Source organism: Leopardus geoffroyi, chromosome C1 (genome assembly GCF_018350155.1).
Source record: "Leopardus geoffroyi isolate Oge1 chromosome C1, O.geoffroyi_Oge1_pat1.0, whole genome shotgun sequence".
NCBI classification, from domain to species: Eukaryota; Metazoa; Chordata; class Mammalia; order Carnivora; family Felidae; genus Leopardus; species Leopardus geoffroyi.
Genome location: NC_059328.1, coordinates 74,380,675 through 74,397,654, shown reverse-complemented (window position 1 = coordinate 74,397,654; position 16,980 = coordinate 74,380,675).

The window sequence follows — 16,980 nt, the reverse complement described above, 5'->3', positions numbered from 1 at the left end:
TTTTAGATAAGCGGCAAATATTTCTCAGTATAAGTATGTCCCATACAATATTTGGGATATACTTATAGTAAAAAAAAAAAGTTATCTAAAATTCATATTTAAAAGGAGGTCTTGTGTTTTACTGGCAACCCTATTTATAGTGATCTTAAGAAGTAAGAATTATTATTTCTATCTTATAATCGAGAGAACTGAGACTTGAAAACATCAAGAAATTTGCCCAAGATGGTAAATAATGGCTGAGATTGAATACCAGTCTGGTTTTGTTTGATTCTAAATCCTATAGATTTAGTGTCAGCAACTAGACCATACAGTCTCCTCATCCTAGACTATAAATAGGGTCAGTTTTTATTCAGTTAAATAAGCTGCCTCAAGAGAGCTAACTTCAATTTTATTTTTTATTTTTTCAAAATTTTTTAATGTTTATTTTTGAGAGAGAGAAAGAGCAAGAGCAGGGGAGGGACAGAGAGAGAGAGGGAGACACAAATTGTGAAGCAGGCTGCAGGCCCTCAGCTGTCAGCACAGAGCCCGACGTGGGGCTTGAGCTCAAGAACCATGAGATCATGACCTGAGCTGAAGTCGGACGCTTAGAGGACTGAGCCACCCAGGCACCCCACTAACTTCAGTTTTAAAAACTAGGTATTTATTAATGGTCTACCTGGCCCCAAACCTCGTGTTAGAACTGGAGAGAAGAAGGGATGCATGACCAAGATAATTAAAGACCCAGGGCCTGCTGTCACAGAAAACTATAATGTAGTCAAGAAACTAAGAGGGAGAGAAATGCCAAATGTGTTACAAGTCAGCTTCAAGTTTTTAAACAGGTACATTGGTGTTACAGAATTTAACATTTGCGTTAAAATCTAGCACTAATGGCGAGCTCCTCCATAGAAAGTCTGGGGTGCATGTTGCTGACTGAGGAAAATTGATGAACATCCTCAGTGACCCCCAAGGAGCAAGATTCCCCCCTTGTAGGAGATCAGCAGCTACGTCTTCGTGGTCTTCTCAATGCCTTTGGTCCACAGCTCCAGGTTATATAGTAACATTCAGGGTTTGCCAGTGGTGTGGCTGCACCATGGCTTGCTTCACTGATGACCAGGATGACTGTGGCAAATCCGTCTAGCGTGGAGGCTGCCCCTTCCCTCCTTCAGCACTTAATGTGAAACCTGCCTATCGTTGTCAGCTTGAGTGAAGAAGATGATCAAGAAAGACTCAAAAGCACGCAGAATCCAAGATAGCAAGTATTAGCAGCTCAAAGACATTAGAATCTTCATAAAATAACCCTTGAGGACCTCCTTTGTATCAAGCACCATGTCAAATACTTTTATAAGTATTATTGCTAAACATCGCAAGCAAACAGTAAGATGACAATGTCTATCTCTAGCTTAGAGATGAGAATACTGAAGCTCAAAGACATAGGGGACATGCTGAAGTTCATACAGCTAATATGAAGGTCTGTCTGCTCTGAACCCTGCTTTTCATATAGTCATGGAGTCCCCTCCTTGAAACAGAGGGAGCTGAACCTTCTTCCCTTCAGACAGGCGGGAAAATTCACCACTGAACAGCAAACAAAAAGAGATGCTTTTTAGGGCCTTAGTGAAAAGAAGCAGGGCTGAGGCTAATACCATTCACTCTTATCTCTTAATTGAAGCCAGGGGTACACAGGACCGTTTTTGTAGCTAACATCAAAAATAGAAATCAACACTGTGCAAATGTATATCTAATAGTATAGCTTATGGTGTGATTCCTTTTCCCCATATCATTTTACAAAATAGAAAAGATTCGGGCAGAGAAACTTAGAAGTGGACATAGAAAAAGCTTATATTTTGATAGTAAGGTGCTTTTTAAAGTTGAAGTTCTGTTTTTGATAAGAAAAAGCTTTTAAGAATGCTTTTTACATAGTATTGTATATCTGTATTTATACTCCATTTCTTCCTTGAGCTTCTTCTATGCTCAATGCTAAGTTCCCCTCCATATTTTCCCAATGGCTAACGTTCTGCTTCTGAAAATTATCCATTAAAATTTTATCCATTTTGTATTTTGGTGAGACAGTATGAGGAAATGCCATTGTGAAATTAGATTTTCCTTTGACATCAGGCGCCCAGTCAGCAATCCAATCCCATGTGTTTCTATTGAGACATTAGGGTTTGATATAATTTTGGGCAGAAAACATTTTAAAAATGAAACAATTGAATTTTCTAGATGGTCTTGGGGACCACTTAGCTTAAGAGAATACACTTCCAAATCAAAAGCCTTTCAATCATTTTAAATATTATTTGGATGATATTTGCTCTGCGTGTAGTAGCAGTTTGAATTTGTATTGAATGTTTGACCGGCTCATGCACACATAGATGATGTATGAAATTATTATTTCATATTTTTCTAGTGTTTGCATTGCAAGTGACATCTGGCTGACAGGAACTTGGAGAAATGGGATACGAAGTGAATGCTGCAGTTACCACAAGCATCATATTTATCAAAAGGTTTAAGGTTGGTCTGTCTTTGTTTAACATATGAAACTTGGAGCAAGGACCAAGAAGCACTGTGTTTTTGTGTTGCGTGCGTTTTCTTAACTGGGTTGTTTACTAAAAGAGTAGTCAAAGAATAAACACTAATTGTATTATTTGTTCTGCTCATGAAACTAAATATCATACACCCTAAGTTTAAGAAAACACACTTAAATTGGATTTGATATAATTTCCATACATTTTGCCTGTGTTCAGAGAATTTACAGATTTCATGTTAGAAAAGCATGCATGTTGAACACAGTTCATCATTACTTAGAAAAGGCAATGTGGGAGAAAAAAAAGCTCATCTGCATTTTTAGTTTTATTTTTTAATTTGTGAATGTGCAAAATATAAGCAAGACACATGAAAACGTGAAGTACGGTGTTTGTAAGCTCTGATGCTATTGAAATATACACCTACAAATATAAACATTGGCTTATCATCCTTTTCGGGAAGGTCACGGTGCAAACTATTAATTCAGTCATGAGAATTATCATTCATTTAACAAAAATGTATGAGTCTACTAGGGGACTGCAGACTACCCAAGTGCTGGAATTCTACAGAGAAGTCAGACAATCTCAGCTCTTAATAAACTCATAGGCAGCAGAGAAGGTCAGTATGAAACAACTAAGTGTAATACAGGAGTACAGATGTCATGATAAGGTTTAGGATCATTGAAAAAGTAGGAACAAAATGGTGACAGTGGTCCATCTCCCAAAGTAGGTTGGTAAACAAAAAAGGCAGGCTGGCCATGGTGAAAACCTTTCAGTGAGTGCATCAAAGTGAGCCATGTTCATTTTTTTTGAAACTTGAAAATTTCGGGAAGACAGAAGGATGGCAAAAGTCATCCTTGTTCTTAACATCTAAAAATAAATACTGCCAACCCCCTTCTAACATGTCCTTTGTATCGTTTCTCAATAACTATTTTTTGAAAGCATTGTGATCGCACTGCAAATAAACTGCATGTATTAAAAAAATAGTTTGCTGTTTAAAAAAAAACCAGTGTCATTGTTGAATGCATTTCCCTGTTGTTTTAAACTCTTCCATACATAGTTATTAATGACTCTATAATAGTCCGATTGATATTCCTTGCCATACATTAAGATATCCGGGTTGTTTTTCATCTCCCTTAACCAATAATAAATTTCTAACTTGTAAGAAAAAAGGAATGTAGGAGAAGAGAGGTAAATCTCCAATGGTGGGATTCCCGGCACCAGAATAAAACATGAAAAAGGTAAATAACATTTATTCAGCATCTGTTACTGTGCTGCATACTTTACATACGCTACTTTTTTTTATTGCCATGGGAATCCTGATTCAAGGGTGCTGTAGAATAGACTGGATTCACCCAGAGCTGGGCTCAAATTTAATTGCCAGCTTTGTCCAGCTGTGTGGTTTCCAGAAAATTAGTTCATCTCTCTGACTCTCAGCTTCCTCATTTCTGAATCGGGGCAGTATTATCATCCATTCACTTAACAATAGTATATTAAGCTTATTTTATGCATAAGGCATCTTGCCAGGCATTAGAGACCAGAGATAAGTATGGTGTGCCTCATGTCTTTGAGGAGTTTAAAGCCTAGTGGCAGAATCAGACATGGAAAGAAACAGGCCTGACAGGTCCCAGGAGAACTCAGATGAGAAAGGAATACATTCTTCCTGGTGGAGTAACATTTGGTCTGGGTCCTAAGGAACAAGGAGCAGGTTCTAACTTGCCGTTCCCGACAAGAGCATTCATCTTCTGCTAATCAAGTAACTCTATGGCTGCGTTGTGCATTTTTGCCCTTGTCCCTGCCCTGAAGAAGCTTACCAGCTACTTTCAGTCCTGCCAGAAGAATGTGGCTTCTTGTTTTATAGACTAGCACACTAATTTATTTAACAAATGATTATACTGGTTTGGAGGTGATTGGTTTCTTCCAGTGTCCTTCCTTCTAAGAGATGTGTCTAACTGTGAAATGATAGAAAATATATATTGGTCTGTGCCCCAGTTCCTGACACAGAGCTCATGAACCGACAGAGGTTTGGGGGGGTGTCTTTTGTTCTAAGGAGGGGACTCTGGGTGGGCTCTGGACTCCTGGATGACACCTGGATGAGGGCTAGTCACCAGAAAAGCCAGGCCATGATGAGAAGCTTGGAAGTTTTAGTCTCACCCTTCCATCCCCCAGTGAGGGGAGAAGGGCTGAAAATGGAATTAATGGATGGATATGCTTATGGGACAAAGCCTCCGTGAAAGTCCTAGAAGTATGGGGTTCAGGGAGTGTCCAGGTTGGTAAAAAGGTAGCCATGCTGGGGGAGTAGCAAGCTCAAAGAGGGCATGGAAGCCCCATGCCTTGCCCTGTGCGTCTCTTCCATCTGTATGGTCATCTGTATCCTTTTATAATAAACTGGTAAATGCAAGTAAATGTTTCTCTGAGTTCTGTGAGCTGCTCTGGCAAATTAATGGAACCCAAGAAGGGGATCATTGGGACCTTTGATCCAATGGTATCTGAAGTGGGTGGGGGGCAGTCTGGTGGAGCTGGCTTTAAACCTTATGGGATTTGACACTGTCTCGTGGTAGACAGTATCAGAATTCGGTTCAGTGTAGGATGCCCAGCTAGTGTTACAGAGAATTTCTTGTGATGGGGGAAAAAACCTCCATGCATTTGGTGACCAGAAGTGTAAGTCCCATGTGAGTAGACAAGGAGACTCAAAGGAGAGAGACGCAGCAGGGAAGAACTAGGGTTTTTCCCTACACAGAAGGTGGAAAGTGAATTTCTTCTTTTTGCTAACCTTGTAAACAAAGGGTCCTGTTGACCCAGGGGTCACCTTTTGACACTGTTATTTTAAAGCCTCATTAATGTGAATAAAACTGTTACTAAAATGTGTAGGTTTTACAAAAGGACAATGGCATGAAGCAACATACAGACGTGCTCAGTAATCAGATTTGGGCCTGTGTGTATTAAGTCCCTTTCTACTAAAAGTTCCCAAATCTTAAATTAAAGTTTGAATACTCAGACCTAACGGCAAGTTTTCAAACATTCATAATTTAGCAAATTAAAATGTTTCAGACAGCATTAAAGTTGTCATTTGAACCAGAAAGATAATTTTAGTAATTTTTTTTCTCCTTCCAAAATTTTATCCAGAAGTATATCTGAATGTTTGCCAATATATGGGAAGGTAAATATATTTGCAAATTTTACTAATGAACTCCAATTTAAAAATTTTTTTTTTCAACGTTTATTTATTTTTGGGACAGAGAGAGACAGAGCATGAACGGGGGAGGGGCAGAGAGAGAGGGAGACACAGAATCGGAAACAGGCTCCAGGCTCTGAGCCATCAGCCCAGAGCCCGACGCGGGGCTCGAACTCACGGACCGCGAGATCGTGACCTGGCTGAAGTCGGACGCTCAACCGACTGCGCCACCCAGACGCCCCATGAACTCCAATTTTAAAATAAAACAATCTGCATCTCCTGTCCTCTGTTATAAACCAAAGGGTGGCTCAGTCAGTTGAGTGTCCAACTTCAGCTCGGGTCATGATCTTGTGGTCTGTGAATTTGAGGCCTGCATTGGACTCTGTGCTGACAGCTCAGAGCCTGGAGCCTTCTTCGGATTCTGTGTGTGTCTCCCCCTCTCTCTGCCCCTCCCCTGTTCACACTCTATCTCTCTGTCTCTGAAAAATGAATAAATGTCAAAAAAAGAAATTTAAACCAATGGTGCATCAGTTAGCTGTGGCTATCAAACTACAGCATGATAATCCACTCCACAATTCAGTGGCTCAAAACAGTCATTCATTTAGCTTCTGAGGGTTGAGTTAACCGGGCTTTGACTGACCTTGACTGGTCATGCCTAGTGGTGGCTCTGTTCCATGCGCCGTCCTTTTCTTAGGACCTTTGGGTTAGTTTAGGCCTATCCTTCTCATGACAATGGCAGAGTCACAAAAGGCAGTCTGAATGCTTTTCATACCTCTGCTTGCAGCCTTTCTGCCAATATCCTACTGGCCAGACAAGTCACTTAGCTGAGTCAAGGTTTGGGAGAGCCCTGCAGTTACACCAAACAGCACAGATACAGTGAGGAATGGGGGCTGTTAGCACACTCTACCCCAAATGGCCATAGCACTGTTCTACAAAGAAGAACGGGCTTTAAATAGGTTTATTATTTTTTAATTACCATTTATTTAAAGCCTTCTATAATTTGGGCACTGACTTATTCTCTCATTATTGTCCTGCAGGCCTACAAAATACATTTTACCATCCCTATTTGCAGATGAAGCAATTGAGGCTCAGAGATGCCGCGTAACACGCTTAGGCTTTCAGAGTCTGGACTTAAATCCCGCCTGCCTGTGGGCTCTGGGCTTTGCGTTCTGTTCCTTCTCCTGTGTAACACTGCCTCTATGTAAAATTTCACTTGTGAAATTTAAGAACAGGAAGGAATTTTGGAACTCCTCTCTCATCTAATCTTTTTTGTTTTGTAGAGGAAACAACTGAGCCCCAGAGGGAGGATTTCCACATTTTTGTCGTATTAATTAATAGAAAACCAAGGGACCAGACACTGACTTTTTTGCTTCCTTATTTTCTCCATTGTTTCATACCTTTTTTATTATTATTATCGTACACAAATTTTCTGAATGCCTGCTATGTGTCAGGCATTGTGTCAATTCAATTCTCTGTTGCTAACATCGCATTCTTATTATGGAAATAAAGAGAAGGTCTTTGAGTGTCTACTGTGTGACCCAATGGATGACCATGTTTTCCTGAAATTTACCATAAACTGAAAGTCCGAACTGCTGCATCAGTCTGTTTCCTCCAAAGCGCAGGACGGATTTTCTCTCTGGCACTCACCCACTGCACATTCCCCAGCGGCCAGGTGGGCCTGGGAGGCTGAGAACTGTGCAGGCAGCCTGGTGCTCACTGCTCATGGCGAAGCTGAGCACCTAGCTCAACGTTGGCAGCGGTGTAACAACGCTGAAATCATACAGCTGCCAGGCCCCAACTTAATTAGAGCTGACCTTAAGATGAATTTTGCAAGCCACTTAAATAGATCTCTCTTTTTGGAAACTTTTCAGAGTGAAAAGGAGAAAACAATAAAATGCCTCCAATTTGCAGTCCCTCCCTCTGAGATCTGCTTCATGCGCCCCCATGCTCTCCCCGGCACTGAGTCATTATCCCCAGTGGGTCCTGCAAGCCTAAGACTGATGGAAAACAAGGTTTAGAGTGGTTTGCATGGGGTCAAAGCCGCCCTCCTCATGTGGCTGGGCCCATTGTATTAGCTGTGGGGGACAAAGAGGGTGGGGAGGAAAGTTGGAGGCAAGCCTCCCTGCATATGGGAGGTGTTGGGGTGAGTCCCGTAGCCTTTCCTCTCTTGAAAAAGAAAGTGCCACCTGTACCCAGGCTTGGGCCTGGCACATAGTACGTGCTCCATAACATTTGGTGAATGAATGATGACGGAGTGAATGACTCTCCCTAGTGCTGTTGCTTTCTGGTTGTGTTTCACTTGATTTGGGGGAAAGTCTCTTTGCTCACGGCCCGGGTACTGCATAGAGGATAATGGTTTAGGCTGTGTCTTCAATCATTCAACCGTCACGTATGAGAGTTTACTGTGATCTGGGCACTGAGGATGTGACAGTTCACAAATCTATGCAGTTGCTACTCTTGAAGAACTTGCAGCCTGATGAGATCAATTAGACCTGAGTTTTTAACCCCGACCTTGCCACTTACCAGTTCTTTGTGGGCACGTTATTTATATCTTTGTGCCTCAGGGTCCTCCTATGTAAAAAAATAAAAAAAACAAAAGTGTAGTAATAGTACCTAATTCAATTTTGATTAACATATATATAAAGCATTTAGAATATTGTCTGACATCCAAAAAGCACTAAGTAAATGTTTGTGACCGCTTCATATATCACTGTGAGGATTCCATGTGAAAATGCATGTGAAGAGCTGCTGACCATGATGCTGGCATATAGATTAAGAACTTCATAAACCATAGATATTATTATTACCTGTTACGAGTAACTTTATTTTTTTTAATTTTATTTTTTAATTTTTTTAAATTTATATCCAAATTAGTTAGCATATAGTGCAACAATGATTTCAGGAGTAGATTCCTTAGTGCCCCTTACCCATTTAGCCCATCCTCCCTCCCACAACCCCTCCCCCAGTAACCCTCAGTTTGTTCTCCATATTTATGAGTTTCTTCTGTGTTGTCCCCCTCCCTGTTTTTATATTATTTTTGTTTCCCTTCCCTTATGTTCATCTGTTTTATCTCTTAAAGTCCTCATATGAGTGAAGTCATGATTTTTGTCTTTCTCTGACTAATATCGCTTAGCATAATACCCTCCAGTTCCATCCACGTAGTTGCAGATGGCAAGATTTCATTCTTTTTGATTGCCGAGTAATACTCCATTGTATATATATATACCACATCTTCTTTATCCATTCATCCATCGATGGACATTTGGGCTCTTTCCATACTTTGGCTATTGTTGATAGTGCTGCTATAAACATGGGGGTGCAACCTGTTACAAATAACTTTAAACCCTATAGCCATTCTAACTTGATGTGGAGGAGGTAGGGAGTGGTAGGGGTGTAGATTAGGAGGAGAGTGAAGCTGGGTCTCAGGCAACTAAAATTTGACCTGTTCTCAGATTCTCAGGCAAATATTTTGAAATTTACAGCACTTTTAAGGTTATATTTTAGAGGAGGAGTGCCTGTTTCTCTAACTTAAATCTTCCTAAAAGTTGAAATCCCTTATTCTGGAGTCACTCCCATCTTATGGACCATTATTCTACTTGGACACTTATTCTAGAATGCAGCTGCAGGGAATTTCCCAGCAAGACCAGAAGAAGCCAGTCCGGCCAGGGTACCTTTGTGTGTGTGTGTGGAGGAGGGGGGAGGGCAGTTCCTTTCTGTTCTTGAGGGATTCTTCCCCATCCTCAGAGACTGTCAGCATCTGTAGAATGATGTATTTTCCTCCACACTTACGCCCCTTTCCTGCATCAAGTGTTTCTTGCGTGGTATTGCCCTGTTCCTTTGGATCCAATGAAACCATTAGAGACCCGCCATTAATCATTCTTAATTTTATCCCCTTCTTCCTTTCCCCCCAGACTTCCACTAGGGCCTCTCCTCCTGTACATAATCACTCCAACCTGTTATTTTTTCCTTCTCTGAGGGTTTCTCCCTCCATTTGAATAGCTCACTCATAAACAGCATCATTGAGACTCAAGATAAGTAGATGTACAAGTGCCTCTGTACTTGAGGCTTCCCATCTGGGCAAATCCTCATCCTCCACTGAAGCATGTCTACGACTTAAGTTTCCACAGCCCTCTTCATCAGCAGCGGAACGTCTGCTCTCTCTTCTTCCTTCTCATCGCACACCCACAAATGTGGCACCCACAGAATCATGCCCAGCCCTCCAAACAGCCCCAACCCAGCATACACCTGTGTCAGCAAAGCAGGAGAGTGGTGACCATGGTTATCGGCATAGGAGGAGGAGAAAGGGACATGAGGATGTTAGAACACACATCTCAAAGGCCACAGCATAGAGTGACTTAGGAAGAGTCAGCGGGAATAAGAGAAGTTATTATAAGCAGGATTCCCAACGAGTTGCTCTGTGCTCTCACAGGAAATAGAAGAAGAGAAACATGGCCTTATATTGCAGCAGGAGAGAGTTTTGCTAAACATAAAGAAGAGCCACTTGACATTAGAGGTGAATAATCCCGGAAACAAGCAACCAAGTAAGTTCCTGAAAGCTGTGTTACAAAATGAAAGATAATCATGTATTTTGAGTAGTTTAGAAAGAGATTTTCCTGGAGGTGAGGTTGGGAGTGGGGTGGGATTGCACTAGACAAATACATATCATCTTAGAACTGGAAAGGGCATTAAGGGCCCACACCATCTGCGTGACAGAAAGGGCACAGAATACATTTACCCAAGGTTTCAAGGCTGGCTACTGTTTGATCCTCCAGGCTTTCCGACTCCTGGTCCAGTGCTCTCTCTGGAGCCCCAATTTAACTTAGAGACTGCATCCACTTTCGGGTTTTTTTTTTCCTTTTGTAAAAGGAAGAGAAGGAAGAAGAGGAAGATAAAGAGAAACAAAAATGACGGGTGCTTGGTTTACCATTATGGATCCTGGTCGGTTGAGGATGTGTAAAGGGTGATCCCCCCCTTCCCAGGGAGAAACAACAATTAACAGTAACAGTAACCATTAACCCCGAAGCTGAATACTAAACCCGTGCCTGTGAAGATGTGCAGTTATGTCTTCATCTTGTTGTTTAAAGGACTGGGTTCCATAGGCAGAGAAGGAGCTGTGCTGAATAGCGACACTTACCATTTGCTCCTCCAAACACATTCTGTAGGAGGGCGTGGGATTTCACAGCAGTGAGAGCAAAACTATTCACAGCAGTACCATATGCTCCCCACCATCAGGAGCGGCGGTACTGGTCACTGGACTTGGCAGGCGAACCAACTGAATGGAAATTCTGGAGACCACAGTAGGAGTTTTCTCTTTGTGGGTTTTGGATGGTAAAATCTTCAATCTGTTCCACAGGCAGAAATCAGAGTGAAGAATAATTCTACACAAATTGTGTGCGTGTGTACGTGTGTGTGTGTGTGTGTGTGTGTGTGTGTGTGTGTGTGTGTGAAAGAACATGACTACGTGTTACTTCTAGAAAAGTTAAAGGAGAAGGAGAGGCTCAGGATTTATCTTGTGCTATCCTACAGAGGTAGGAGACCGAACCTTGTATGCAAAAGGAGAGAAGATTGAGAAAGATGGAGAAGGATTATTTTTAGTATAAACTCCATGTTTTCTGTTTTTTTGTCTAAGAAAAAAAGTAAGATTGAGAAGAATTTCCCAAATGCCAAGACCGTTTAATAGCAGAATTACAACTGACGATAAATGCAGCACTTTTTAAAGCTTGTCCTTTCTCTGTTATTAACTTTGTTCTTTCGGTTGTGCCAGAGAAAGCACAAGAGACATAAATTGGCAGAAATATGGGTCTGAAGAACAGAAATTCAACTCAAATGAAAATACCGTGAAAACCTCTAGTAAAAAAAAAAGTCTTTAGTTTAATAGCACAACTTTCATCATCAGGAAAAGGTTTATTTGAATTAAAAGTAAAATTTAGGACGCTCTATTATCTAATCATTAGTAATTCTGTGCACGTATGGGCTATTTTCTGTTTCCAAAGTGGTTTGCAATCATTAGTTAATCCACTCAGCATGCTTAGTCTAAATTGTGTTATATGCATATAATAGATAAGGACGGTTGTTGGGGAGCAGCCGCATGACACGGCAGGCTGAGGAGCACACTGCTAAGTCAGGGGCTGTGACTTCTCGTCTGAACCACCCCGTTCGTCCGCCACGGGAGCCAGGCCTCTACCGCGGGAGGTCAAAACAAGGATTCAACTTGTCTGAAAAATAAATGCGTATATTCTAGAGAATATCTTTTCCAACAGTCGTTGGAAGGGCCTGCAGTTTTCATTTCCCTTTGGTGTCATGTGGGCCCCGTCTCAGCTGTCCTCATAGGTAAGAGAGATTTTAAAGGGCCAGTCTCTGAAGTCTCTCCATTGAGGGACCGCTCAGCGGTTCCCAAGGATACGTGTAGATGCCGACCAATACCCTTTTCCACATGAGGACACAGTCCTGAGAGTTTAAATGCATTGGAATGAGTCAGTGGGATAATGTGACGTTCTTTTCTTTTTGGCCATCAATAATGCTAGTCTGTATTATCTGAGGCTTGCCAACTTCAATTTTTCTCTTGATAAGAAGAATGCTCTAAGCAAGATGTTGCTTTTAAGTGTTCTAAAGTAAGTGTATCGAAGATGGACCAAGGCTTGTGCCCAGCACAGCTTGTCCACATCGTGTTTAGCTTACAACTGCATGGCTTCCCTTTATTTTCATTTGTTTGCTCCCACCCGAACCAAACACATGAATGTGTGGCTCCGATAATGTATTCGGTATGTTTAATTAGCCGTTACATAACATGTAGGAAGGTGTGGCTTTTGAAACATGTTCTTCATTTTCTCCCAGTTTTTTTTCTAATTCACAGTGTCTGGTGGCTTTTTTGCTTGTTTTTCTTGTTTGTTTGCTTCTTTGTTTTCATTTTTTCCAGAGTAAGAGTCTGTCCAGACTAAACTTACCTAACTGCTTCGGGGTTTAGATTTTCTTCAGTTTGGTCGATAGACCCATTAAATTCTGTCCTGGGGCGCCTGAGTGTCTCAGCCGGTTAAGCATCCAGCTTCGGCTCAGGTCATGATCTAATGGATTGTGAGTTCAAGCCCCACGTAGGGCTCTGTGCTGACAGCTCAGAGCCTGGACCCTGCTTCGGAATCTGTGACTCCCTTCTCCCTGCCCTGCTCCCACTCACACCCTGTCTCTCTCTGTCTCTCAAAAAATAAGTGTTAAAAAAAATTTTACAAAAATTAATTCTGCCTACCTTGCATTATGTGTATAATGCAGTCACCACTCGATAAGTGGATATGCATGATAAAATATTACTTAAGCTTGTGTTAAGGAGTTCCCTTTTGTGAAGTTTCAGAATTTTAAACTTGCATTTCAATGTCCATAATTTCACAATTTCTTTCTGAGTCGTTCGCTTGGTAAGAGTTTAAGTTTTTGAAAGATATCTAATAAGTCTTAACTGTGTCCTGATAATGAAAAAAAAAATGACCAGCACTTCATCATTTCATTTAGAGACTATTGAAAAACTCTTTTACTTGTATGAACTGATTCCCAGTGACAACTGCCCCCAAAACACCCCCACAGAGCGCACGGCCAGCCGTGGGTGATTCACTATGGTGTCACTGGGAGAGATCGCGAAGCCCACGGCTGTGATGGTGCCAGTCCATGCCTTTTCAGTGAGAAAGCATTCCGGCTCCACAGAGTGTTAATCTGGCCACAAAATGGGAGACGGCTAAGTCTGCCTGGAATGTCTGGCTGCTGGTTGGCAGACGCGGCCCTTTCTTCACCTTGGATCTGCTGGGCTAAGGATGCTTTCATAGTAATTTTCCAATGTCTTCCTTGATCAGTAGACTGCAGCATTTTATCATTTTGCAGATTTTGTTTTCTTCATGGGTTATTACTTCCACTGAACTGCACTTAACATCTATTAGCTTAGGTCTCCAGAAGATCAAAGTCCCTCTGTATCTGATTATTCTGCTCTTTGCAATTTGTGTCTCCCCCTCACTCCATCCCCTCCCCGCCAATCCAGGAGCCTTGCACGTTTACAGATTTGGTTTCAGTGTCTTCCCCTAAGTCGTTTATAGACATAAAAGCATCATAAAGAGGGCATTGTGTCTTTAGAAAGAGGATAGGAGAGAAAAAAAGTGAAGACAGCAGTAGTAATTCCTGTATTATTTCTATCTCAATATGCATCATTGAAAATTCACGTGTAAAATCTCTTAAAACTCATGTTTAAATATTTTTCTTTTTGAAACGGGGTGGGCGAGGGAGGGAGAAAGAAGTGCTAATGTCATAGAATTATGCTAATGTTATAAAAGTTAAATTCCTGTGAGTTTTTTTTCTTTTTCTAAGTCACTCACTGTACTCCCCTCCTTTTTTTCCAAAGCTCTGTCCAGTCTCCCCACGTTTTAGTTAAAAACATTTGTGTTGTCTTTTTTAGGAACCTGTGCACAGGGCCAACATTCCATTCATTTTATGGTTTACTGTTAACCTTAATGACTGGGTTCTAATGGAGGATTTTATTTCCTTTCTGAACGTTTAGTAAATAAGAATCATCCTCTAAATTTGGTCTCTTAGCTGTGATGTACCAAAGATCCTCTATCATATGTCAACCCAGTCTCAACAACAGACCAAAGTTGGCCCGGTCAGGGCATTTGCACTAGCCCTAAAAAAGAATATTTTTAGAAACAACATAAGAGGACCAGTACAAACCCATCCGCAGATATGAAGTGGGTGCTTGTGAGTTGACACAGGTATTAAAAACTCAAACTACATCTGGCAGCCAAAAAAATAGCTCTAAGGAGATTTGAATCTGAAGAAATTATTGAAACAAAGACCAGGAGCTTTTTTTGTAAGGATATTTCCTTGTCAGAAATGCTTAACACTATTCTCCATCATGAATAAAAGAAGCCAAAGCAAGAGGGACAAGAAACAGTGTGAGCTAGAGTAGGGCTTTTCTTGAATGTGTTTACAGAACATAGGAGGACCTTGTTAAAATGAAGACTCTAATCCAATAGGATTGGAGTGGGACCTTGGGGTTTAACATGTCTCCAAGTGATTCAGCTACTGCTGATCCAGGGACCACTCGTTGGCAGAGGTAGAAGGTTTCTCCGTGCCCCATAGCTAGTCTGACGCTTTATCTCTCACTTTTTAGTTTAATATTTATTTATTTTTGGGAAAGCATAAGCAGGGGAGGGGGAGAGAGAGAGAGAGAGAGAGAGAGAGAGAGACAGAGAGACAGAGAGAGACAGAGGATCTGAAACAGGCTCCGTGCTGACAGACCGACTGACAGCAGCAAGCCTGATGTGGGGCTCGAACCCACGCACCATGAGATCATAACCTGAGCAGAAGTTGGACGCTCAACCTACTGAGCCACAAAGGTGCCCCTCCTCTCACTTTACCTGGCACAGGAGACCATCTCCTTGTGAGACGTTAGTCTCTGAGGATGGATGCTTAGAAGTCCTAGATCAGTGGATCTCAGATTTGTCTATGTATTTCAATTCTCTAGGATCTTTAAAAACCCTAATGCTCTGGCCACACCCCTTATCAATTAATCAGAATCTCTGTGAATAGAACCCAGACATCAGTATTTTTAAAAATTCTCCAGATGATCCCAATGCACAGCCAAGTTTGAGAAGCAGTGGCTTAAACAAAGTGCGTTACCTAGAATAATAACAGCAGCTAACCTGTGTTGTCTGCTTTTATACAAATACCAGGTATTGTGATAAATATATACATTTTTAAAATGGAATCATCAGATAAACCCCTTTTGCAGATCGGGAAACAGGCAGAGGTTATGTAGCTGAATAGCTGGTGGTACTGATACTGGAAGGCAAAAAGAGCAATGTCAACTGGAAGTAAGCATTTGATGTAGGAGCAGAGAACTTGCTCATTAATGAACATTTGCGCCTGAATCTAAGGTTTTCTTTTACTTGTATTTTTGACTTTTGCGTAACAGTTGGTGGCTCCATGTTTAAATTTTCATCCCCCTCTCTTGCTGCACACCCATCCTCAAAGACCCAAGCCTGTCCTAGACTCTTGACCTGAGATAGATTGCCTTCTGGAGCCTTGACTCCCAGTAGGCTTTGTTTTTGTCTCATTTCACATTACTGTGGCCTCTCTTACCCCTAACTGGGCAGCAGGGGGAGCTATGGCTACCAGAAAAAAAAAAAAGCCTGTATAACTGCCCCCCAAAGGATACGCCTAAAAGAAAAATTTCCTAGCAGTTCTTCATCCAAAAGCTAATACCTACTGCCCCAAACCCCAGAGTATAGACAAATAGCTTGTGTGGGCATGTTGTCAGCAGAAGAGTCTCAGGACTTCTCATGCGGCCCAGGAGAAGAGGCTGCACCAGTACAATAGTCAGTGTAGTCAAGATGGCTGATAAGTCCAGAAAGGGGCCATAAGTAAGCAACTGACCTTTCCTGAATGATGTTCCTCATTCAGGGAGTACCGAATAACTATAATAAAATGTGTAAAATGTAAACGTGAGCATTCTTTTTGAACTTTGATCAATGATTTGAATAGAAAGTTTTGTATCAGTTTCCCTGACTTTAAATGGGTGTATATTAGGTCAATATACGTTCATTTAACTCAGGTTGTACCTCTGTTAGATGACATAGGGTTGGCAAGGAGTTGGAATCCCCAAAACAACACTATCAAAAAAAGTTTGAAGGAAATCTGAAAAATCCTAGAGAGAGATAATTCTCTCTCAGTTCACTGCAGAGCAGGGTACTGATTTACCCACAACCGTAAATTCAGAAAGGCTGCTTCCCAAACCTGAGAACCTTTTTAGAATTGCTGTGGCTCAGACCCTTAGATGGTGATAGTCTCAGAGGAGATTAAGGCCTGATACTGTGAACACATTAGGATGTCTAAGTAGAACTAGAAGCTAAATAGCTCAGCTCATTCCATAAGAAACTCCTGCTTTCTTAACTACTCTTTCTTTACCTGGCTTCCACTTCATCCTCCCTCCTTGACCCTGATATAGAAAATCACAAGGGAAATGGTGATGGGTATCCAATGCCATATTCCATTCACCAAGACAATCTCGTTAGAATTCCTGTTCTACCCTTAATTCTGGGGTATTCATGTGTCATCTCTGGAAGAATTTAAGGATAATGGAACTAGAACCTGTACTGTCAGATAGATTTTGGCCAATATGATGTTAGGGGCCTTTAATATGCTGCCGTGAGTTGATAAAGCTCTTGGAAATTGATATGTAAACTTCATGAAGGGCATCATTGTCTGTTCAATGGAGTTTCAGAGTGTGATCTCTCTGACTTCGAGTCACTGGAGCAATTGTTAGTAGAATGATATGAAAAT